The sequence below is a fragment of the Pelecanus crispus genome, chromosome 7 (genome assembly GCF_030463565.1).
Source record: "Pelecanus crispus isolate bPelCri1 chromosome 7, bPelCri1.pri, whole genome shotgun sequence".
Taxonomy (NCBI): domain Eukaryota; kingdom Metazoa; phylum Chordata; class Aves; order Pelecaniformes; family Pelecanidae; genus Pelecanus; species Pelecanus crispus.
In genome coordinates this window covers 5,582,475-5,603,903 of record NC_134649.1, presented here as the reverse complement: position 1 = coordinate 5,603,903, position 21,429 = coordinate 5,582,475, and positions in this window count along the sequence as shown.

Sequence of the window (21,429 nt, the reverse complement as noted above, 5' to 3'; positions counted from 1 at the left end):
AGAAATCACAACAGAGGCTGAAAGAAAAAGGAGACAGAAAAATCCATTACAAATGGAAATAATAAAGTCTCTTAAACTTTAAGGAAAAAATAGAGGCTCATTTTGTACAAAGATAGTGAGAAGTGTTCATTGATCTTTTTAAGAGTCAAGAAGAAATTGGCCAGCAGCTGAATAAAAGAAAATGAAGTTCCATTAATACAATCTATCGAAAGACAACTTGGGTAAATTGATCAATGCAGCACAAATAATTTCTAACCTTTCCCCTCTTTGGAGAAGATGTTTGGGGTTTTGTTGTGATTTTTTTTTTCCCCTCCCAAAGAGTGTTAACAGCATACATCACCAATTTCAAGTGCTTCTTAGATAGCTTTTCTAGTAATAATTGGAGAATTTCTGGCACTAAGCATGGTAATGGCTTTTCTCCCATCCCTCTTCTTCATCGCACCCTTATTGCCTTGGCAAATATCAATACATTGAGAAAGTTTGAGGGCTTTTCTTTTCCTCTTTTTTAAACTCTCAGTCTTCTTACTTCCCTCTCTGCCTCCTCCTTCAAAGAGTTTCTGAAACATCTGGCAATTAAAAAATGGATGCAGCCATCACTCTGGTATCTGTGTACTCAAGAGAAACTTCATAGTGACTGAAATGCAGAAGGAGCCCAAAGGCCAAAAGAGGTTTCATCCTTTGAGAAGTCCGTAACAGCCCCTGCTGCAGAGCCTGGCCCTTTACGTAAGTCAAAGAGTAAAGCTCTTGCTTGTGGTAGTGGCAGTCCTTTCATTTGAATTCTTTGTATTAGCCAGATGTCAGATGTCATACACAGGAGAGAGCATTTGAGATCTGGAACTGCTGCTACACAGGTGCAGCATCCTTTATCCAGAGCAATTATGCAGGCTGGAGGTCCCAGCTTCCCTCTTTTTGGAAAAGCGAATATATCCTCAGCTCCCAGAGATGTGAATGAGAAACAAACATGTTTATGGTAAAATAAATCTATAAACTCTAAGTATTTGGAGATATTTACTTTCCAACTCAAAAAAATCTCTGAAAATCAAAAACATGAAAAACCAAACTTTATACTTGGGATTTGGCATCTTCCCACAGCATCAAGTGCAAATATAAAGCTATTCTAATTTTGCTTACTGGGATGAAATGCTGTGATTTGCATTGAAGCCACAAAGTAACAATTAGAGTGTGGTGGTTAATGAAACAAAAGAAACAATGCAGCACCTTTTTGAATAGGATGCAACCTATGTTTATATAGAAAGCTTTGTAGGGTGCCCATGGGTTTCAGTAAATTAAATGGGCCTTTGCATATGCTGCATAATTGTCAAAACATGAGGCTTTGTGGTCGTATACCCAAAATGCACTCCATTTTCTAAAGCTGCAGCACATAACTCAGCAGCGTAATCATTTTCTTCTCCGTGAGCTGGCTGTCTCTTACCCCTGAGACAGTGCTTCGTTCAGGTCAGGTATGGAGTTACATGAAGGTCAGTGTGGGAAGGATCAAACTACACCTGTCTGGATCACACCCGCTCTGCTAATGAAAAGGTACATTCCCTGCCTGGCTTGCACACGTAAATACTTAGTAAGATCTTACACTGAATGGTAAGGTGTTCCACAGAATGATTGGGTCCTAAACTCTGCAGAAAAGTCCTTGAAAAAGATCATTAGCAAAAACATTTTAGTACAGATGTCTTTCTGATACAGCTTTCATTGCATGCAAATATTTAAGTTCATGCTTAAGCATGTTCTGATATCCCATCGTTGAACCTGCAGAGGGGCATTAGTGATTCAAAACAGGATATCATCCACTGACAGATAATCATTGTCTGTTCAGAAACTTCTCGTTTTACAGTACAGCTGGTGTCTATCAGCTGTGTTAAGTAGTGGTGCAGGGAGACGTACAGTTTAAAGGGTTTTTTCAAGAGAAAGTACAGAGTAAATATCAGCAATCACCATTTGAGTAAAATTAGCAAGGAGCCAAGACCTTCTTTGCTCCTTTATAGGAAAGGATGAAAGACTTGATTTCCCTATCCTTTATTACTTAAGTTACCCCTACACAGAAGTATTAGGACATCTTTCCATTTAAATCCTAGAATATGTTCTAAAAGCTTACCCAGATAGTGATTTTCATTTTTCATATCACCAGACATATAAGTATACATATGCTAGAAAAGCAAATGGATTAATTAAAGGAAGTGTTAAATGAGATGTTTATAATTTTCATACAGAGGAAATTAGCTTGACTTTTAGCCTGAGGATATCACACAGACTTCTTGATGCATCTGTAAGGGATACACAAATAAAGAGCTGTATTTTTTCACAAACCCAGTGAACTTCAAATTTTACAAGGTTGTGTCCAGCAGTGAAGTCAAAGTCACAAGGGATTCTGGGAGCTAAGATCACATGGAAGATGTTTTATTACATGATGGGAAAACTGGAAAAGACTGAACTTTCAACCTTCTTTGTGAAAGCATATGAATACAAAAATCAAGCTGATATACAATAGCAACTAATCATCAAGACAGACAATTGTTAGTGACTTGTGAAAGAAATCTCCAACAGATAAGAAACAATTGGAAAATATTACTGTTTTTCTGTACCTACGTTATTTAAGCTTGGAAAGCAGTTTTCCTCAGTAAGCTTTATGAGACAATCAGGGGTGTTAAACAATACGGAAATCAGGTCTTCACCTCTCTTGGATTTTAGAAAGAAAGGAAAGAGTATGTTGTTAACACTTTAGGACCTTTTCTGCACAGCACAAGAAATCTGGAGGTAAGTAATGATGCCATCACTGTCAAGCACCAGGAGAGGCCAGAACCAGGGGATAGAAATGAGTATGTGGCCTCTTAGATCTCTCTTCCCTCAGAGATATCTCTGCCAAAATAGTTTCATTTACATTTGAGTACCTTACCAAAGCCCATGAAATATCAAGGCCTTCCTGAAAGTAAATTTTTTGTATACTGTGCATGAATCCACAGATGAAGGTAATGCTGAGGGACAGGCATTAGTAATGGAAAAGATCTTCTGAGCCCTGCAAAAATGGAAGATTCTTTTCTTTCCTCATCACTTTCTTGAGCTGTGCCGATAGACAGATCTCCAGCCAGACGATACCTGTTTTGTGCTCTTGATTTTGACCCAAGTGTAAAATATACTGTACCACTCTACTTGCTAATACTGTAGCAGATTACTTTTTATTTCCTCTGTTTTCCCATGGTGCCTGTCAGCCTTTTCTCTGCACTCTCTCCCAGTTAAGGAGATGGGCGATCAGGACTACTTATCAAATAAATTGTTATAGATTCGTCATTCTCCATCTCTGTCCTGAAGAAGCAGTCACACATCTGATGTTAATCTTAACTCTACATTCTATATAATAAAATTTCTTGTGAAAGCTCTTCCTACATCATTATATGTAAGGATGACAGTATTAGTCATCCAACAGCATTTGCACATATACAGTATCATTTCCAAAATCCTTGGAACTTTTCTTATGTGGAATCTGCTAGGTTTAATGAAGCTTTTAACTTACTGCATTAAATGCCTCCCAACCCATAAGATGGATATAAAGTCATTGCTAGATGAAGCACCATTTGATTTGGCAACAGGTGGACTTCCTAAGAGGGATTTCCAACTATCTTTAATTTCTGTCAGTTTGAAATAGAAGTACTGCATCCAGAAGTATAGATTGTCTTCCAATGAATGTAAAGTAAGATGAATACATCCAGAATCTTGCCCCATTTTGGTACACAGTCAGTTGTTGCAGAGTCCAGCACTGTGGCAGACATGTAAGGATGGGGAAGTCTAGGTAGACTTGTGGTAGTCAGGTAGAGCAAAGGGTGAGTGAAGGGTCAAATTACAGTAAGTAGACTATATACTGAGTTACTTTTCATTATTTTTCCTTTTCTCAGTTTATGCCACAAATTTACCACTTTGTGACACGATGTTGCTTATTATTTTTTCCTTTTTTCCTCGTGTCTGTTAAATTTAATAGAAAAATCCAATTATTATGTAAATAGAGCCTTGCTATAATTGTCACAAACAAGTTAGCATAACAATGAAGAGCAACAACTTTCTGAAGTCAAAGAAAGCACCCATTTATGACTGTCTCTGAGGTGTGATTGATATAGGATGTTTTGAAGGAATATTTTCAACATTTCTTCTTCATTTTACAGCCTGCTTCCTCAGATCATCTCAGCTTAGGCACGTTTGCAAAGGAAAGTTGCTTTGGAAGAGGGAACTTTCCACAAATTCATTTTCTTTTCTTTAAAGAAGGGGAAAAAAAAAAAGCGTACAAAAGCCATTATTTAAACAGCCTCCTTTTTAAAATGTTTCCGGCAGATGTTTATGTAGAGAATGCTGGAGCTCCTTCAGGAAGACACAGAAGTGACATTTCTTGAGGGTTTTAGCTGAAGAATTTGTCTTTCACATCATGTCTTTAAACATCTGCAAAAGGCAACAGAATCTTTATTATCCTGCTAACTTGAAGAAATGCACGATGCACAGTCCTGAGTCCTTAAAAAATGGTATTTAATGGGACTGACAGAGGAGAAATATCTAGCTCTAATGTTTTCCTGCAGTAGAAATTCACCTCTTGACCTTATGACTCCAGAGTACGGCTGCTGCCTCCTAAAAAAGAACATTTCCTTCCATTCATATATGCTTTCTATGGTTTTGTTGTTTTGTTTTCCCTTATTGCTCAGTTATCTGCTTTAGGGGAAGGTATCATTGTCAGGATTCAAACAAAAATAAAATTATAAATATTGCAAGCACACTCGTGCTAGGTCTGTTTATGGCACTTGTGCTTCCAACCCTCTTTTAATTTCCTCAGTTGGATATTTTTCTTCTTCCTTACAAAAATCAAAACTGCCTTCTTTTCCTGCTTTTTCTTTTAAATGGATTTTTGAAGGAGTGGTATCATTCAGCTTTCCTATTCCTTTGCTTGAGTTTGGTTATTTGCCACTGTGCAGAAAATATGGACTCAGGCCTTTACTCAGGGGTGCCCAGGTTGGCCCTCCTACCTTACAAGGTAACCTTTTTAAGGAGAATTCAATCTACCTGGTTGGTTTTCTGGTTTGTTTCTGGTTCTTGGCGGGGAGTGTGGGCAGGTTTGGCTGCGGGTTTTTTCACTCTCCACTGTATTGTATTTCGGTTGTCGAACCTTTATTTCCCCCCCTCCTTCTTCTTTTTCTTTTTTTTTTCCTCCCTCAAGGGTTTTCTCTGGGAAAAGTTTTCTGGGCTTCCGTCCAGCCAGTGTCACAATTCACAGCTGTACTGTTTGATTCAAGTACTTCAAGCTGCCAGTGAGGTAGAGCCAAATGAGATTAAGGGCTTTTTTATTAAAGCAAGCACCCGCATGTGCTGGTATGGTTAAGGCTACGTCAGGCGTTCCAATATGAACCCCAACTTCTGGAGACCTTTAGTTCTCAAACATAAAATATTTATGCCAGGCTGAAACCTGACCTAGATGTACTCATCTGGGAGGAGCTGTAATTCTTTGGAAAGAAATGGTTTGGCTTTTATTAAGTTACAGCTCCAAGAGAGGAAAATGTACTGATTTCAGGATAAGCAGCTAAAAAAAAAACCAGGGAGAGAGAGATATAGCTATGTATGTTAAAAACAGCAACAGGCATAAGCTCAATGAGATATTTAAAATGAATTCACGGTGAATTTCAAGGGAAGGAATGTTTTAAAAGGTCGCAAGAGATTAATCTGTTAGCTTCCTTCCCTGGCACACGATGGATTTGAACCCTCCATGCTGGTCAGACTCTGATGCTCCCAGCACTGCCCGGACCATTGCCGGCAGCGGGGCATCGCCCGCCGCAGTTCTGCTGTTAGTCCCTGCCCGCCCAGTCCTGCCTGCTGCACCCCAGATGTCACCTCTGAGGCCCAGCCACGATGGCCAGCAATTGTAATTTTTTTTTTCTGTTGAGATAAACCAATTGGTGATGTGAAACAACATACCACCGTTTCTTTTGATTTCTGCTATGAGCCAAAATCTGAACCCACATTTCCAGAGAGAAATGCATTTTTAAGCTCCCTTTCCTTTCAAAAAACACCCAAATTAAAACAGTTCTTACACTGATTCTTATCTTTTGTGGCAACATTTGTGAAGATTAATTAATTGATATTTTAAACATAAACATACATGTGTCTATGGAAAACGTGATGTGCTATAGTAGAGCTGATCAAAAATGTTACAAAAAAAAAAAGAAAGTGAGAAGCTTTACAGAAAAAAAAAAACCAAATCACCACTATAAACTTTTTTCCGTAACTTTGGGCCAACTATAAAGTGGATCAGAAGGTTTTGAAGGTTATTGACATTTCAAATTTTGAAATTCTCAGACAGAAGTAGCCTTTTTCAATATTAGGTCACCCTTTCTTTTTCCTTTTTGTCCGGCTGTGTTACTAAGCATCACATGTGCCTTGATAAAGCCTCTGCACACACACTGAGAGAGACAACCCTTCATCCTTTCAAGACAGAGGTGCTTTTATATAAACATACGTCTGTGATGGCACCGTGGTTGGCAGCGAGAGCTTTAATTCTCTGTCCAGGAGCCGAGAGACAGCTACAGCTCTGTGTTCTCACTCGAGGGGCCATTTCAGGAGAGGCGTATACCTGGATTCAGGTGTAAGGAGTAACTTCAGCTGAAGAAAATAAAAGCAAAATCAGTTCTTGAGAGTAACTTCTTATGAATTGGGCTGTTTTAATATCCCAATATGATATATTTTTATATCAAATGTCCCCTTTTGATGTAAAATAAATCACTATCTGGGAAAAAAACAAACGGAACATTTGGAGTGGTTTTTATTTAAGGTTGAGTTCTTTAATTTCATTTACAGGCTTTGTAGTTTCCTGAAATGTTTCATTTTGGTTTAGTGGTAGATCGTGTAACCCTGCAGTTGCTAATCCGGCCTTAGCTTACCTGTCACAGTGTGACAGCACTGTATCAAATGCCAGCCGTCCCTTGGATCATATGTTTTAACTCGTTTTGTATCATAGCTGACACTGAAAATACTGTATACCCATCTGTATGTCATTGTCCTACCATTTTCAAGAGAGGAATTTAGGAGAGGGAAGGAAGGGAGAGTAGGGCTAAAACTGTAATAAGCCTGACATGTTTGCATAACTGCAATGTAATGCAGTTGTTCTGCAAGTCCTCATGGTCAGGCATTTTTTAGCCATTTCCTGGATTTTTCACTTGTAGCCTAACGGTATCAAGATACAAATACCCACATCCTCAGCTCTGCTGCTCATGTAATCTTAGCAGTGATTTGAGACTTAAATGCTGAGAGACTGCTTAAGTCTACAAGACTCTGAAATCAAAGGCAGCAACATTAATATTCTGTGCGAATGTGAAGAAGCCATGAAAGCTTTGTTTGTTGCTAAAGAAACCAACTAAATCAAACAAGTTGAAGAAAACAAAGACTTGTATAATTGTTTTAATTAAAACTGCCACTTATTCCAGCAAAACTGCAGCACAGTCGCGCTCTCCAAATATTTCTTGCTTAGACTTGCATACTCAAAAACTGTTCTTAATAAGTGAAATAAAGCATTGCCAGCCATTTTCCACTCCCCTCTGACACAAAAGCTCCTAAACAAATTGCAAGAAACCCATGCAAAACTTTGTGATGTTTACTTCAGATTTTATCCAAGAGGAATTTATGGAACTCGCCATTCAACTCCAAAAGCAAGTTATCTCAAATGAAATGTAACGCTTCTTAAATCTTCAAAGAACGTCATGGCATTTAGCCATAAAACTCGCTGTGACTTTAGAAATTCAAAAACAGCATTAATGCCAGGATCAGACTGCCCTATATGGTTATTTTAAGTCTTCAGGGCCACAGGCACACTCTATTGAGTCTGGGCCCTCCATACATTCAGTCGCCAGTAAACGTTAGAGCCGCCTAGCAACTGCTTTGCCTTCCACTAGCTGCTAAGCCCCTTCACCTCTTCCCACCCCACAAGGTTATTTGGGCAGCTGAAAATAAGTCACATACAGAAGGGACCTTGGTAGTAGTTCCTCAGCTTCTGGAAGCAGCCCAAGCCTCTGTTTCTTAATGCAAAATATGAATGTTACAAATATATCTCAATTTTAATTGAAGGAGAATGTCTGACCTTTCTACAAAATAGCATCGCATGAGGTTCCTGTATTTCTTGTGACCTTTCCAATGCACATAAGGCTTTTAAGCATGCAAGTTCAGCTTAAATTTGAAATCTTTTGTCTTCCTCAAGTATAGATCGGCTTCCACTGCAAAATTTGGGCCAGCATTTCACTGTTAGTATATGAATCCAGCATGTTGTCACTGTGTGGTAAAGAGGCAGTTGTAAAATCTGAACCACACTTACTTTCTCCTCTCAAATAATCTGTTCAGATACTGCAGTTTGGCTTGAGCCTGTCTTTTATCTTCTTTTCTCGGCACTCTGAGGGCTCTTTATCTTCACCAATACTTGGATTTGTGTAAGTGTATGTTGGGGACCATTTTTTTGTGCATATTAATTTGTTATGTCATTTCAAAGACCTTCTTTTTTCCAAGATTCCTAAGCATTAGCATTTTTAAGCTGGGAGGCGGGGGGAGGCTATTAGAAATATCCTACAGGAAGCCATAATTTATCAATGAAAGATTTGAAATTTTCTTCTAAACATAGGTTTTGTTGAACTCTTTGGAGGCTGTAAAGGAGCTTATAGTAACAACTCTCTTCTTTTCTTTTCTTTCTTTTGTCTTTTCTGGTGACTGGATAACTGAAATAATTTGAAGTCTGTTTTTACTAGAATCTGATCACCACCTGTTTGAGTGAAGAAGCCGAGGACTGTTTGAAAGTAATGCCTTTGGCAACACATACACCTTGCTCAGACTGCCTCACATCTTCATCTTATCATATAAAAGGCTTTTCCAAGCATTGCCTGAGAACAGTGAAAACCTCATTATGAGCTGAAAACTGTTTGGGATTTCAATGTTGATAATGAAAATCTTATTTACGGAATTGCTGAATACGCACATAAAGTCTAAAAAGCAACAGCCTACTAGACAAAACAATAGTCCAAGGGAAAAGGAGCAATGTAATTACATCATTCCTACTTTATAATGGCCTTTTCGTTCCACGTACATATTGAAAGAGATTCAAAGAACTGTGAGATGCAATTGTTTCTGGCATCTTCCAACCTGATTTCAGAACTGCAGTGGGTTTCCTGTGTCCAGTTAACATTTTGGTAGTATGCAAAAGGTGTGATCTGTTGGATAGTGCTGAAGATATGGAAGCATTTTTCTGCACAACAGCCCTTAGGCTCATGTACTGAAAGGTGTGAACCCCATCAGAGAAGGAAGGAGGAAGTAGGCAGGGAACAAGAAATTCTCATCTTTTTCAAAAAGACAGGCTAGGTCCTCTCATGAGTTGTGTTGTCTCTGTACTGTTAACAGAGACGTGTTTTGTAAATACAGCCTTCTCTGACTAAAACCATGAGATACATGCAAAGACAAGACATATTTAACAGTGGGATGTGTGTTGTATGGGAAGAAAGGCTATGAAGTTTCCTAACCTTCCACTTCATTACATGCTTTTATTCCACTGAAATCAGTAATCGTATCAGAATAGAGCTAGTAAAATATGATGGGAAATAAGGCCCTTTAATATAAGCCTCTCTGCCTGTCTGTCCTTTTATATGGCACCTCCCAACATAGTGTCTGAGTGCAAAGTTCTTCACCCTCATCTGATTTAAACTTAAAATGGATGCTGTGAAGACCTATCGTCCATAGTAAACTGCTCGAGATGAATCAGCTGTTCAGATTAGCCTCACAGAAATGATAATGGCGTTCTGTGTTCACAGCTGAGTTATTTAAACTGTCTGATTTGGTCCACAGCTTCCTTGGACATTAATAGGTTGACTGCTATGTCGCTGAACTTAGTGCATGAAAGGTCAGCCTTTGAAAAGCTAAATAAAGTAAGTGCAAACTGAAGCATGTTCCAGGCGATACCGCGTACTCTAAATGCACTTGAAACCCCTAAGAATCACTGCTGCTCCTCAGCATTTTTCCATACCTGATTTCAGAGTGGTAGATCCTTGGATCAATACTTGGATTTTGATCTCTCATCCACCAGGAGATTCAGAGGGTTGCTCACATTATAAACATATGCTCCTCCTGATGCATCTTGAGTAAAGCGGATTGAAAACTTCTTAGAAGATAGCTTTTCATCAGCAAATGCTGACTTAGATGAATTTGAAAGATTTCTCAGGACTACAGCAATTTTGCTGAAATTGCTGAAAAGCAGCATTATCAGGCAGGGACACTTTTCTTCAATAAAGATGAAATGCTTCATTTGACTTTTGTTTGATTATACTGTAAATTCGAACATACTATTGTGCACACCTTGAAGTGATTAAGTCAAAATCAAGAATATGAACAGTACCAAGACAAAATGTTTTCAATTGTCCCCAAACAAAAACATTTCAATTAAGATAGCTTTGATGATCTCTACATTGCGGCAATTTCATTTTTGTGGTACACTTTGTCATTTAGATTATTACTCCTGTTTGACAGAAGAGCAAATTTTGACATGCTGATATTTCCCCCAGAACCAGCAGCCCTCCTCTTCAGCAGCCTATGGGAGTGAATGGAAAAGTCAAAGTAAGAGCATCTCTCTTCCCCTTCCCCAAGCCCTCTCTTTGATGCAGGAGTGCCGGGGGGAAGAGGAGGGAGGGGGATAAGAGTTAGGTTTATCATCTATAAATAGAGACAGTCCTTCACACTCACTTTCTTGAGTAGTCTTAGAGCACTAGAGGAAAGAAGAACAAAATAAATCTAAGAAATGTCGGGAAAGTTCTGTACATTTCAGGAACGTTCCAAAGTAAAAATTTGCTCTGGCAGTCCGAGTTTAGAGGCTTATTCTTTCAAAAGGCACCATCAATTAGTTTCTCAAGTTTAATTCTGTCCTGTGTCTACCAGCTGGAAAGCTTGTTGAGCAATAAGCATAAATGTTTGTAGAATATAAATCATTGCATATGACTAGTTCACCATCCACGGAAAGCATTACTACTTGTTTTCTACTTACATGGTGGTACAGTTACTGCAATCTCCTTATCCAATAGTGCTAAATACTAGGCGAAGTCAGCAGCTTGGTTCAGGCCTAGGTTTTTAGACTATGGGAGTTACACGCTGAAAAAACTTTTTAGCAAAAGAGGGTTGTCCTCACACTTTGACCTGAAATGGAATAAAACTGTCCATTGCTAAGGGACCTAATAGCAAAGCTGTCAACATTACTCAAAAGTATTTTGAAAAGAATTGTCTTATAAGGACTTTACTATATTGGATTTCTTCTTGCTTGTTTTTTTTTCCCATAGGTGAAGAGGATGTAGAAAATATACCATATATGGAAAACTGTGACTCCTGCTGTGGCATTCGTATTAAAGCATTATTTTGTGGGAGGTAAGCAAATAGGCCATTGCTGGTGGTGATTATAAACAGTCCAATCTTATGTTAAAAAAGATAATAAAAATCCTGCCCTCTAAACAAACAAGCCAGGAAGCTCAAAATCAACAAAATAAACCTTATTCCAAAAGCTGGATTTGGTTATTAATTGACTGATTTCCTACCAATAAGAACACACTTTCAGGCTGGTGGGCTTGTTGAGAGGTACTTGAAAGCCCAAACTGAAGAAGCATGTGAAATATTTAAGGCCACATTTTTATATTTATTAAAAACAGCCTAAATAATTAAACTAGTTGATTCACTAGTGGCTTTCAGGCTCATGCCCAGAGTGAAAGGTCATGACCTGACATACCATGGCCCCACTTGGTACCGATGATTGACAGGAAAAGGAAATAAGTTGATATCTTTCACGTGGGAATCACAGCTTGTAGCAACTATGAGCAAGTGGGCTATTTGGACTTTGTGGGAAAAGTTAATTGTGTTATTATTCAAAATCTTCGTTCCCAAAGTTGGTTCAATGGTGATTTATTTACTTATGTGATAAAACAGCTGTGTACTGTAATAAAATACAGGTCACTTGCTGATGTTTAATGCACAAAAGTGGGGATATGTTTGGTTTCTTTTACTTTGAACTTACATTCATGCTAGGCAGCGGGGATGACTTTGAATTGTTAGGAATTTTCTGTTAGTGTATTGGAAATAATTAATGTTCTCATCATACTATATATTCTTCAGTGCTTAGTTATGGAGAATGAGGAAGGCACCATACACTGAAATATGAGCGCCTCTCCACCATATGCTTTCATTATTTCTTTATAATGATAAAAAGGGGCTGCATTCAGTGCCAGACAATGTCATGGCCCAAGAGATTTAAGTGGCCTGCAGAAAAAAGGAGAAAAAAGCATTTATGATATGAATGAGGATTTGAAATGGCTTTTTAAAAAAGGCCTAAGATCCACTTTCACCCTAAATTCTGAAATCACTTGAAAGATGTCTAGATGCAAGCGAGTTTGAAGAATAGCAACTTTCCACCAGGCTCTGTTTTATATGCAGTATCACTGCCATCTTGGCCATGCTTTGTTACAAGGTCACATAATCGTACCAAGCAATAGGGCACGGTCTAACTTCACATATTGTCTGATTTGTTCTAGCGATGAACCCTGTCATCTTTATCCAGAGTACATATTCTTTACCCAAGTCATTCACAAGTTGGCTAACTATACGCACTTTTTGTTTATCACTCCGAGTTGGTAAGTGTAGTGGATTTAATATCAGCTGGCCTGTTATTGTGTCTTTCTGCCCATTCCCGAAAGCCTGACGTATGGGGACAGCGTGAACTGCACTGGGGTGCAGCTCCGTACCGTACTCCAGGTATTCCCTACCCTTTTGCAGAAATGCCACGCACTGCCAGTTCCTGCAACGTTGTGTTGTTTATTGGTATATGGGCTGTTAGATCATAATGGTCCCATTAAAAGTCCCATTAATGTCAAAAGTGGTTTTACCCCAGAACAGGCCACTGGGGGAAGGATTGCACGTTTCAGCTCTGTGGGGCACAATGGTCTGGTTGATATAGCAGTCAGTCCTGGCATTTTCCTCAGACTATCTCCAGTATAATTTCTTTTCCTAGTCTTTCCTCGTATCTTATTCTCAATACAGAGCAAAGCATCTCTGCTTGGGAAACTGTGGAAACTCTACCACTTGTAGCACACTCTCCTGGACAACTTTAAGCCTTAAAATAATCTGATTCTAACACCAATAAACAAGCCCAGTTACACAGTAAATCAGGATAAAGGTCGCTTCACACAGAGTAAGAGCTGGTGCTATTTCTCTTGCACTGTTTTGGTGTCATTCCTTCATATTTAACATCAGGCAATAATGCATGATATTTTACAAATTGTGTAGACTACAGATCCTGCCACAGGAGTACAGGTCTGTGATGAGTAAATTACAGTTACTGGCTGAGAAGGAGGAATTAAAACAAGCGAAATGGGTGCAGTGGCAGTAACATACTCAAAATTGAAGACCTTGCTGGAGAAATACCAATCTATTTCCTCTGAACATTTCAGCAGAAGGGGAAGCTACTCAGGATACTAACTTTTTTCCAGCAAAAAAAGGTATGTACATCCTGTACCTAATTGTCCTGAAAGTAAAAGGCCATGATTAACCCAAATCCAGCCATCTTCTAGAATTTATTCAATTACAAAACTGAGAGACTACAAACTGAAGACCGTAGCTATCACCAGAGCTGTCAATGAAGTACCAGCTGTAGGTATGTGGGAACTTGTCCACTGGGTTAGAGGCCACAGTCTGACCTTGCATAGCCCAATAAAGTGCTTAAAAAGAGCAATGACTTTGGTTTCTGACTGACTTTGGCTATTCAGCCTGAACGTCAAGAGGCAAAAGGCTCTCTGTTCTCTGCCAATTCTCTCATCTTTCCATTCCTCTCCACCTCCCCACCTCCAGGCTTTCTGTTTCAGCAGCTTCCTGAACTGAGCACCATGACTGTGAATCTAGAAGTGAAGAAGCCCACAACTCTTCAGAAAAGAGCAGTTATTCTTAGCTTTGTTTTGCTGATGTTTTTCTTTCTTTTTCTCCTTTTTTAAAGAAAACAGAAAGCCTGCCAAAATTTGGTCTCTTTGATGTGCTTTGGAAAGAAAAACAATGCTATCTGTCTAAGCCCTCTGAAGGAACAAAAATATGTCATTTTAAGGGATGACTTACTTGAGAGGAACAATCAATACATTTCACAATTAAAGATGGTCAAGAATTTTTGAATGTTTTGCTGGAAAGTTTTGATTAAGAAATTTTCAGAGACATTTGCCTGTTTCAGTGAAACTTTCTTTGAGAAAGCTTCCTGAATTGTATGGTAGGTAAAAGGCAGGAGGGGGAAGAAAGAGGAAGAAACTGGTATTTGCTGTAGAATATTCAATAATCAAATAATATCCCTAGGAGATGTCCTAGACCCCATTCAAGCTTTTCTTCTGTCAGTTTGGATTGAGTATGTGAACCTGCCTCATCCATTTTACTTTGGGATGGGTAAAAAAAAAAAAAAAAAAAAAATCATAAAAGCAATATCTGTTCTGTTTTGTTTGTTTGTTGATTCAGCTTTGAGTGGAGACATTGCTTTATAAAACTCTTCAGCTGCAAATGAGACACTGACTTCATTGTCTCATAGTTAGGAAATTTGTTTAAGATGAAAGCGTCCCAGGTTGGACTCTTTGGCCTCTAAATGTAGGGAAGCTTTTTAAGCTGCAATCTTAGAAGTCATAACTGAGTAACTAAACTTCTGTTTGCCCTCTCTTTTTAAGGTTTGTCCTCCATCACTCCAACAGATTTTGAAAGAGCTGATTTATGCAATGAGAGTTTTTGACATTTTTATTAAGCCCAGGCACTTAATGAAGACATTCTTTCTTTAATGTGATTAAACTGATGTAAAGAACCAGTTGTGTTATTTTTCTCTTTTTATTGAAGATTTCTACATATTTCCTTTCTTGCCTTCCTGTGACGCTGCCTGTTGCACCATTTACACTATCTGCTCTCGCTTTCTACTGCAGTGGCTGTATGGGGCTGTGCTTGTACAACTTAGCTTTGAGGAGGTTTCTGTTTATATCTAGTATTTCCAGACCAGTGTTTTCAAAGAAAAATGAACAGAAATTAGACATAGACTGCAAATGACAGGGATTGTTGCTTGAGGTTGATATGATGTCTGATGTTCTGTCATTGTCTATGCTGCACTTACTCCACGGATTAAGATCGTTTGCTTTGAAAGACCACTCCCTACCTCAAGCTGAGACTACTTACTGTTAGAAAGATAAAGAAGCCTGACTTTCAGAAGAAAGGTGTTCTGTATTTCTCGAGGGTTTCTTAGTTTGAATATCTAAGAATTTGAGACTTCTACAATCTCTAATCACCTTGTGAAAGTCCAGGCCAGGATTTCAGACTTTGAGCAAATGCCTTAAATTAGAGGTTTCAATTAGAGAATATTAAATTCTCTTCTGTAACAGGAGATGGTTTAGGAGAAATGGGAATAGCCAGGTGGGAGTAATTGGTTTTGGAAGAGTTGTACGTGGGAGCTCTGCCCAGCACTTTCTTTTATTATGCCTGTTTTCCTTCCACAGCTCAGGAAAACTCATATTCATGCACACTCTTACACTTCACTGGGATTCCCTGGCTCGGAGACTGTCAGCATCAGCTTATTATACAAGCCCTTTGTTTTATCCTATACAATACATCTTGCTATACGCAATTTGGCCTCTTAACCTGCCGTGAAATATTTCAAGGGCTTGTTGCTGGAAGACGCGTCTCTCTTTGCTATGATTTGTGCAGCCGTGGCTGCATTTTCATGACGGCTTATAATGATTCGTGTTGGGTTGCAATACAATGAACTCATGCTGCAGAACAGCACACTGAAAAAGATCTTTCAAATTATTGTTCCGGTGCAAAAGGTGCCCAATCACCTTCCACCTGCGGATTAGTTGGTTGCTATAGGAACACACTGTAGCTTTTCAGTGCTGCGCTACTGTAGTGCCCAGATTACTGACTCTGACAAACACAATAGGGGAAAAGAATCACGGGTTATTAGTGCTGCTGATGATGTGATGTTATAAACCTGGGGTGGCACAGAGCGGATGAATAGAGCAAGAGCCTTGAAACGCGAAGGACAGGAGGAGGAGAGGGAGCAGAGTGAAGTGAAGCTAAAGTCATCACTATGGAAATGTTGTCTTTGATCTTATTTTCCACTCTGAATAGATATTTTCATAATATAATGCTAAATGCAAGCAATGCTATAACTGATGGCAGAGCCGCTGGTCATGCCTTTATGCTAGTAGGGGGCTACCCCTCCTCCTTTCTCTTCCAGTGAGTACTGAAATCTGAACCTTTTCATTCCTGCAGGATTAACTCTGACCAAGGTCAGAGCAACTACTCACCAATATTCTTCATGGGAGAGTAAGGCCTCCTGCATCCCTGGGAAATATCACCTGAAATACCCACCTATGCACAGGACTTTTAACAGGGAATTTTGCAGCGTCAGAAATGTGTGGTGAATAGCTGATATCAGATCTCAGTCTACTTTGGTGGCCATAACTGAGACTCAGGAGTTTACGCTACTGAGCACCCTCCTGCAGAGCGAGCTACCTACATGCTTCATAGGGGAGAAATAACTGCTTGCAGCTCTGATTTGTAGACGGTCTAAAGTTCCCAGAAATAGTTTTGTTACCACTTGTGCTTGGGCAGAGTGAAGCAAAGGAGTAAAATATATCCTTGTCCGTTGCTTGTGTGCATTGAGCAAAACAAGCTGTGTTTAGTCACAAGTTCACCAGATGGTACTCTGGGGGTTATTGCTGTTATATTACATTACTGCAATATATTAGACAAGGCGCAGTGATTCATTCTCTCTCCTCATTGCTTTAGGAGGCTCTGTTTCTCTCCCGATGGAAGCACAGCTGACCCTGCTGCTCATGACCCTTGAGACCCATGTAGGCTCCCCGTTGGTGCACATGGGTCTCCCTCAAGGACAGTCGGGAAGGCCAGGTGAATAACAGCACCAAACGTTACAGAAAGACGTGGCTTGCCTTCATCTCTGCGGCCGGAGAAGCATATGCTTAAGTGATTCCACTTTCTCATTAGCCACCTGATCTGTAACTTAATTTTTTTCAACCCTGACTGCCTCCTCCCTCCTTCGGTGCTCCTACCCCACTTGTTTTGCCTTCACATTTGACCCTCCTCAGCCTTGCAACTTGGGCCCGTGTAACCCTCTAAGCTGGGAAATGACATTGCTCAACCACTTGTTCGCAAAATGAACTGAAACATCGAGTTTGCACTCTACTTTTATAGCCCAAGAACTATCCAAATACCACAGAGAGGTATTGTTTTCTTCCACTTCTGCTACTCTGTAGGCTGAAACCCTTAGTCGAGTGAATTATGTGCTGACTGACACCTAACAACCCATATTGGATTGATGCCACATATGCATGCAGGGCATAGGTGCTGCTGTTGGTCAGCTGGACTGCCCCTGGGACCATCTGGCACCCCTCTTTGGCCTCCCTGTCTCCACCATTATGTTTACTGACCAGCTGCTTTTTCTCATTGCCATTGACAAAGCTTCCCAAGCCACCGTTTCCCCTTGCTTCCAGAGGAGACAAAGAAATGCTACAGCCTTTCACCTTCTCCCAATGGCCTTGAGCTTCTGGTGCCCCACGGCCCCTGCCCTGGTTCACAGGTTGCCTTCTGCTCTTCAGCACTGTTCTCACGGTAGCTAGGACACTGACATTAGCTTCCCCGGTGCCTTCTTGCTCTCCTAGCCACAAGCCCAAGATTATCTATTCCACTTCCACAAATTAATGAATCCATAAGCAACACAAGGAGTGACAAAAACTTATTTCAGTTTTGCCTGAGGCATCTAAGAGGGTGATGAAACAGGTTGGTCTGAACATGCTTGGATCAGAACTTTAGCACAGGTGTTACTGTAATTTCAGGCAACTCGACAACTGCAAATTGGACCCTCTGTCCCTTAGATTATGCTTTCATTTCATGATCGTCTGGCGGAAAATGAATTTCCCGGGCTGAGCTCCTGTCTACAAATTTAGAGGGACAGGACAGATTCTGCCTGTATAGTTTTAAATGGCTTTAAATGGGGACTTAGAATGGAAATGGAGACAGACACCTAACCAGAGAAGTATGACAATGTAGGTCCAATAAAATAATGGGAAAATCTTCCATTATCATAGTCGTATGTATGTATGACCTTAGCAATGCCCAGGACTGCTATGGGAGCAACAGTGCAACCCTCCCGTTATGCCTTATTTTTTTATCAACAATGTTCTTCTTCACTTTGACGTCAGCTTCAAGATTGCTTGCTGTGATGTGCTGCACCTTTCATATTTTCTTTCCAGTCATAATATTGCTTCAGTTGTAACCTCAGCACTTTGAGGAATAATTGTCCCTGACAAGGGGGTGAATCACTGGCGGAGAGTTGATAAGCATTACATACAGATGACAGAAGTCAGGACATATCGGATTACTGCTGTGAATATAATAAAAGAGAGCCTAAACACTTTGGCAGCTCAAAGACAAGCCATTTCATAACTCTCTAGTGGGGCTATTATCTTCCATTTACTGCCACTGATAACCAGGTTGCAACTGTCTCCCTAGGATTTAGTTACAATTCACTTAACACTTAGAGGACCAGACATATTGGAGGACACTCAGATGAGGATAATTTCTTAAAGATCATTTATTTTTAAATTTTTATCTTCCTTGCTCCCCTCTTTATAGTGCGATAAGAACCTAAATCAGGAAGCTTTGAACTTCCTTCGGGAAAGGAGAGTTCATGGTCATCTTCCCTTTAATATTTTACTCTTTTGAAGCCAGTCATTCATACCCAGCTGAATAAGTGACAAGCAGGTTTCCACCTCTCTTACTCTTGTAATACATGTACCTAGACCTAAAAGCTTGTTCTAATACCGACTCCATTAGTTTTACGTGTAGGTGTTATGTTTTTATTTTTGTAGCCAGGAAGGGGCACCTGAGCTTATAAATCCGGCAGTGTTGGTGCATATCAGTAGCAGATAATTTACAGCAGTGCCAATTACAGTCCATGTTGACGGAATCTGGATACAGATGATATTTATATGTACCACATGAGATTTTGTTTCCAAACGTCGGTGCCTAAGATGAGTTTAACACTTCAGGCTCCTGGATATCAAAGTTCTCTCTTTTAGGCTAAAGACAAAAAGAATTCTTTTTCTATGGTAGAAATCTGGCAAATGACCAGTGAGTCTCCTTACTATCCAGCACACCATTGAGAAATATTTATCAAGACGAGCTTAGGGATGAAACCCTCTCTGTGTGAAGTGAAACTCGATATTCTGCAAAATTTTTCTCCTGAAGCAATACCATGAGCAGCAAATGTGAGCTCTGCTCAGCTTTCAGCATATGAGGTGTTTTTAGATGCAAGACAAAAGCTGTTTCACTCTTTCTCAGGCTGAAGATATGTGTATATATGTCTGTAGATGGGAGCCTTATTTTGTAAGTTTGGCCATATAAATCCATACCTGGATTCCAGTCTGCCAGAGCCCCCTTCACAGCCACTGGGTGAAGAGTATCATTGCCAAAGATGGATCAGGAGGATGGGAGGGCTTTTGAGACCAAGTGCGATTGACAGCTCAGAGGCTGCACATTTATAAAGGTATTCCTCGACGCCATGTAAAAATGTCCTCCTTACATTCCTGTCGCTGGAAGCTCTGCAAAGAAGCCTCTCTACATGTGTTTGAATAGCCAGATTTGGTGAACTAGGAACTAAAATATCCTTCCTCCTCTATTACTTATACCTTCATCCCCCAGTGCAAATGTTATGTCTTAGCTGGCCAAAATTAGGTCATTACTGTTTTATATAAAACAACACAAATCTATTTGGAGAGAAACTGAACCAGGGTTTCTTAAACTACAAATAGTAAGTGATGCTTAAAGTTGCCTTTTTAGTACGATTTGCATCCCTGCTTGATTTTTCACATCACAAGCCCTCTTCTGCTACAGAGAACCTATAAAGGACAACATCAATTAAGGAGGGAGGAAAAAAGTTCAGTCATTGTTGAAACAGTAATTCCAAGTGGTTTCTCTTCAGGACTTCTGGATCTTACCACTAACTTTCTAGCAGCCAGGGAAAGCCAATTGAATACCTTTCTGCCCTGCTTTATCCATCTGTAAAATAAGGGTGATCAATCTTACCTGCTCGACAATTTTGTCACACGGTGCAACCAAGTAATATCTGTAAATTGCTTTAAGATGTTGAGATCAAGGGAATGATGGAAGTGCCAAGTGTTGTTGTTGTTATAGTATTAACAATGTTGGCTGTTTTCACTGTTCATATGGTAGCCTGGCTGGAATTGGGCAGGAAGCCCAATAATACCAGCAACCAACAAGAAACTAAAATAAAATGTTTTACTTAATGAGCGCCTCTGTTTAATCAGAAGCCTGTGTAATTATGTCACAGAGGGCTAAGGATCTAATGTTTCCCTAATACATTTGCTTTTAAAGGGACGATTAACCCTGCATATTTCAAGATGATAAGCTGCTGCTTTGTTCAGTTCCAGTTATTTTTTTCTGCATTCCCTGGTGGGTCCAGAGAGAACCTGAGAGTCAGAGGATTTTTCTTAATTGCACAATAACTATCTTGTATGTCTGACACTGGAGTATTTTCTAAAGACACAGGTTATTAGTCCTGCGTTGGATGGGTTTGCAAGACAATTCAAATGCTGAATTTATTCTATTTTGGCTCCTCTGAGCCATGGCATACATTACCAAATGCCCTCAGCACGTCTGCCTTAAACAGTCAGTATTCTCAGAAGGCACTTTGGCCAGGAAGAAGGAATAAAACTATACCTTACCTTGAATCAAGGAAATCCCAATTTAAGTAATAAAAATCGTTTTCAGTTTACTTCTGAAAGGTATGTTTCTACATGTGTGTTTCAATCTGTGTACATGTCTGTCCAGTTAGTACTTTTCAAATGTTTTGAGGAGAATAAAGAGCTGTTTACCTCCTGAAGACAGCTGTCTTAAGAAATATTAAAGATCGCTCTATATTGAGATTCCAGGGAAGATATTTAGGCTGTAAGATAGGGAGGGAGAGATTTTATGTCAAACATATGAGATGCTCTGATCTATCCCTGTGTCAAGAGGTTAGATAAACTACATCAAGTTCACACCTTATAGACATTTGATCATTTCTGTTCTTAAAGATCTCGAGTGCAGAAGATCCCATGGGCCCTCTGGGGAACTCATCCCAGCACTTTGCCAGTAAGGACATTTTCTAGTATCTAAGCAGGCTCTTCCATGTCATGTTTTGGTTTGCCACGATGAGGATGGAAGACACATTATTACCTTCTTCTTCCTCTAGCTGATAGCCCCATACATGAATATTATGTGTTTGTAGAGATGACATTTACTGGGTGTTTCTTCAAACTCTTTCACAACATATTTTGTGTTTGCGTTTAGGTGTGACAATGGTGAGAATAA